The 5,370-nt window shown below is 40.0% G+C and overlaps 1 pseudogene; it reads right to left on the bottom strand.

The window, feature by feature from the left end:
- Positions 1–394: 394 nt before the first annotated feature.
- Positions 395–1,278, bottom strand: LOC105090676 (phenylalanine--tRNA ligase alpha subunit-like; annotated as a pseudogene).
- Positions 1,279–5,370: the final 4,092 nt, after the last annotated feature.

The following is a 5,370-nucleotide window of genomic DNA, read 5'->3' as shown; positions in this document are numbered from 1 at the left end:
GGGCTCTGACATAGGGGCTGTAAGCCGCTTTGAAGAGAGTTGAGTGATACCAGCTTGGTGGAGCACCCCCGCCTGCTGACCATGAGATGGCTCAAGGTGAGGTGTTGGTCAGCCACGCCTTCAATCCGGTAGAACTCGGCCAGGTGTGAGCCGTCCAGCATCTTATTCCAGAACACTCGGTCGACGGCGAGGAACCTGGCGGGCGCGGCGGGCTCTCTCTGGGCGGGGCGACAGAGCGCGGCAGCTTACCTGGTGCGCATGCGTGCGCAGCCCACTTTCCCGCCTTCCAGCTCCCTGTAGTCGCGGTTGCTCACCTGTGAGCGGCCGCAGCCCTGAGGGCTTTCGGACATAGTCCATTGGCAGGGCCTCCTCTGGATATCCTGGGAAGAAGGTGCTATACTGGGTGTTGCTGGGGCTGGAACAAAGCACCAGAAGTTCCAGAAGGAGCACTTGAGGAGGTTGTCTGTGGGCATCTCGGTGAACCCCAACTCTGGAAAGTTCTGCGGGAGTTGCGTGCCGACCTTGAGCAGGGTGTGCACATGTGCTCTGCTGTAAAGGACGCTGGGGGCCGAGAAGTTGTAGCGCTTGAAGGACCTTTCCCTCTGGGAGCCGCTGGAAATCATCTCTGGCTCCAGCTCTGCCTCCTGCTTGGAAATGTTGGTGCTGAAGACACTGCCTTTTCACACCCCGTAGGTCTTCAGGGTCACTTCAGTCAGCAGTTTCCTGTTCCCAAGCTCGCTTCACTCCTTCTTGCCCGCCCTCCCCGGACCTAGGGGAGCCTCAGCTGCACCTTGTTCTCCATGCCGTCCGCCGCTCCAAACACCCGGGGCTTACTGGCTGCACCTTTGTCCACGCCGAGCCACTGGCTGGACAAGGCCTTGCTGAAGCCCATTTTGTCACTGAGCAGTCACAGGAGGTGGCCCTGGCCAGGCCTTGGGGTGCGAGGGGGAGTCACGCTGCGAAACAACCAGGCCTCCTGGCTGCCCTGGCCAGGCAATGTCCTCGCCCTTGGCGGTAAGCTCCCACCAACTGATAGGAATGTTGTAAGAGATTTTATTTGTACTATTGCTGGTGAAGGTGGTGGAGGTTTTTATACCCCCGGGGCGGGATGTCACTGACTGCCGTTTTTGCAGTGCTGGGTATGCAGTCAGCAAAATAGCTGCTGTTCTTGTTCTGGACGTTAAGTATTTGCTTGTGCACTTCCTTCATGAACATGCAGCTTCTGAACACAGTGGCCACAGTCAGATAGCAGCCGTGGCAGAGGTCAGAGGCCGCCATCGTGCTCTACCGGGTGAGCTCCAGCATTGACTGGACCAAGTACTGCTGGCTGCCTTGGCTGTTTAGCCAGGCAAAGCCAGAATGAAGTGCAAGTAGGGGAAGTGGACCATGTTCCTAACAGCTTGCATAGGTCAGCACTGAGCCGGTCTGGGAAAGACCGGAAGGTGGTTACCCGACTCATGCCTGCCGGCGCCAGGTGGTCCAGGTCACTGTAGGTGGGCGTGGTCATCCTTTTCCAATTGCAAAAATTAAATAACTAAAATTCAGCACAAAGAAAACCTAGAAAAAATTAATCAGTTTAAAATGTCTGATTTCTTTATCCTATCTGTAAAGCTCATTAGGACCAAGCTTGCTGATCTAATTTTTATGAAATTGAGTGTACATATACACATATGAATTTTATTCCTTAAAATATATACACAAACTTTTTATGCCACTGTGAAATGTATTTCATTTTCATCTTTTCTCAGTTCTCTGCGAGAGGCCTGAAGACAATGAACTAAGGGTGAGCAAATGACACTGAACAGAACAAGGCCCAGACACAGATGTTTGATGGGGATAGCTTGCTTCCAAATAATCCCTGGTGAGTTGTCCTGTAAAAGTAGATGGCAAAATGTACTCTCAAAGAACTAGAGCTTTTATGAGTAAAGTATGTTGCAGTGTATCAAATTGTTATTTTTCCTATAAATGAGAATAGATGAGCTCACATCTCTGTTAAATAATATAGTATACCATATAAAATTAAATTCACTTTTTTGCTTATTCAGTTACTGGTATTTAGAGCCAACTAGATGAGTAGTTTCTGTCCTGAACGCTGACTATATTGTTAGTGAACAAAACTCTGACAACAGTCTATAAACTATTATGAATAACACAAAAATAAACAGTTAAGACTAGTTAGAGATGACGAGACAAAGGCATGATGCTCTATTTCATAAATATTCATAAATATTACGAAGAAAACAAGTAGTGTGCTGAAATAGTGAATAATAAGAGCAAGTGGCCAAGTAAGACTTTTCTGAAGAGATGATATTTAATTTGAACCATGAAAAATGGACGCAGGCTAGGTATATGAAGAATGAAGGGATTCAGGTAAGGAAATTAATTTTAGGCAGAAGGACAACATACACAAAATCTCAGCAGTGGGAAATACATTAACATTTTTGATGTAGTAAGGCAGTAAAAGAAAATGAGAGTGAGAAAATAACATTTCTGTACATTTAAACAAAATATATTAGCAGTTGATTAGAATGTGTGTGCGTATTGTAATAGCTGACAGCAGTTATAATTAGTCTTTTTATTAAGATTTTTCCCAAGTTTGCAATTCCTGGCTATTTATTCTGGCTTTGGATGTTACCCAGATACACAACCATTTCTCTTACTTACCGTCTCTCGATCATGGAATACATCTGATTCTTGAAACTATCATTTATTTTATAGCAATAGGAAACAATAGAACAGAAAATGCAATTGTCATTTATTTTATAACAATAGGAATACAATAGGAAGGATGCTTTTGATTTAATTAGATATTTTAAGCTTTGCTCTGCATGTCATTGTCAGGACATAGGTGCATTTACAGAGCAATTAATTGGTGACTAATATTTTGCAAAGTGCCATTGATATAAGTGTAGTGCAGAAAAATCTTTAAGACTTTAGAGTAAATGGGAGAGCCGAAGAACAAAAATGATGAATTAACTACTGATTTAGAAAATACTTTTGTGAAATTTGATAGAGGCCAGTCATTCATCATGGTGTCAGGGGATCTTTCTTGTGCTTTGACCAAAGGAGTTAGAGAATAAGAATGGAATATGAGAGGTAAAAATCAGTGAACATTTCTATGTCAAGCTGTATGGCAGATTAGATGTTTTGAAAATGTTAACATTGAAAATGGAAACAAAGGTTAAATAAATAAAATTTTGTGTAACTTCTCAAGAAATTAAGCAAGAAACAGAGAGACAAAAATCTAACTTGAGTCTGGAGACCTATGTGATAATTGGCCCTTTAAAGCTTCATATACACTGGGAGAGATTTGCTGATGTCCATAACTACAGGCCACTTAAAGAGCTAGTAGACAAAGTGTAAACTTATAAGAGGTCTCCAGCTAGAACGGAGAACTTTAAAAGAAGCCAGAAGGATCAAAGGCTACACCCTTAGTAGGTGGGAAAATTATTTGGGAGAACCTTGAGCAGCGGAAAGAAGATGGAAAAATCACAAAAAGGATGTCTGATTTTATAAATAACTATAATCTTAGATCTGGGATCTTTTTGAGTAGTGAAGAACACAATTTCTCCTAAATAAAGGGAGGTTGTTTTTTGAATTCATATTGTTCCACCTGTTATAACTAGGGGTCTGCCATATAGAAAAATAAATTAAACTCCAAACTGGAAAATTGTAGTATTTATCTCTGGCTGTGGTAATTTTAGTGATTTGGCTTATATCACAAGAAATAGTCTCCTTTGCTGCCTTAATTGTTTCTTTTCTGATGTGGAGGAGGTCCATGCTTACAAAAAATATTTCAAAAATTGAAAATTTAATTTCACATAATCTTGCAAAGCAGGATTTGGTGCTGGTACTGGAAAAAAGGATAGCCTGAAAGCATGGAAATGAAACCACAAATTTGCATAATGTCCATAAAATAGGATCATTTATTTCACAGACATGGATTTTTGAAATAGGTATTTAGACATTATTGACAACATTCCTTGGGGATGTATAACATCACAAAAGTCTAGTCATATACACTGGGTCTAGAAGTGTATGCAAGCAAAAAAATAATTAAAACTATTTTTAAATCATACATTTCAGAAAGAAATATTTTTCTTAAATAAAATATACTATTTAACCTTGTTAGCTTTTTCTATTTTGGTTTATCCTGATAACTTTTAAATAAGATTCTAATAAAACAAATAGGCTTATAGAGAAATTATCAAGAATACTTCTGATGAATAACTTTTTCATTTTTTCATGTTTCAGTGTATTAAAAATCAAAATTCAACTGAGTACATTTTAAAGATCTTACTGGCTTTATTCAATGATGCATGAATCAGGCAGCATCCAGTCTACCAGGTAGAAAGTAGCTCTGAGGAGTTGTACAAAATAAAATACTTTTGTAGATAGAATGGAGCAGAAACAAGGATGTTACACTAGACAAAAAAAAGTGACCCTGTCGTTGCAAAATAACTTTTCTTTAGGGGATGAGGGGGTTCTGCCTAACTAGTGCTAACAGGTGATTCCTGATTGACTGATTTAAGATTGCATTTTGGGAGAGCTGAATCTATAATTGAGTCGAGTCTCAGTTTAGTGACTGGAGCTTAGCATAAGTGACTCCATTTTGAGCCTGTTGTCTTGTTTTAACAATTGTTTGACCATGAAAGATACTTCATTCAGTTATTCTATCATATTGATACCCCAAAATAGCAGTATTTCCTACAAATGAAATCAGTTTGAAAGATCAAAGGTGAAAAGTAAGATGAGACTGCTATGAATTGTCACACAATCTATGTTTTGTTATCATTGTTTTGAAAGCTGTTTGGCAATACTTGTGTTGAATAATCTATATTTGATGTTAGTTATAATTTTGTATACGGTTCACTTCCTCTCGCTAGTTATAACATTTGTTTTTAAGAAGGTCCAATATTATTCAAACTAGATTACACAATTTTGAATACAGTCTAAGCAGAGAATGTGGAGGGTCAAGTTTTCCTTTTAAGCCTCTAGGACCAGAAATGGTAACTATTTTTTTGGATGTGAAAACCAAAAAGTAATTTCTAACTGAAATCTGTCATTGTTCTCTATCATCTGAACACATTTCTAGCTTAATAGCTGGGAAAGTGTTGACATGAGAGAAGCTGAGACCAGGAATTTTCTCCAAATCTACATTTTATACTTCATTCATTCTTCAGTTAAAAAAACAGGACCAGAGGACTGATGTCAATGCTATAAATTGATTTGTTAAGGCAGCTGCTACAAGATTCAATCCAAGGACTTGGCCACCCTGTTATGTTTCTTTCCAGACTCCAGCCCTTGCCCAGCATAAAGTTTCATCATTTCTCACAGGTCATCAAGGCTTGTCATGTTAGAATACGTGTG

The sequence above is a fragment of the Camelus dromedarius genome, chromosome 3 (genome assembly GCF_036321535.1).
Source record: "Camelus dromedarius isolate mCamDro1 chromosome 3, mCamDro1.pat, whole genome shotgun sequence".
Lineage (NCBI taxonomy): Eukaryota > Metazoa > Chordata > Mammalia > Artiodactyla > Camelidae > Camelus > Camelus dromedarius.
Note: the sequence above shows the minus strand (reverse complement) of the source record. Positions and strands in the feature narration are given on the sequence as shown.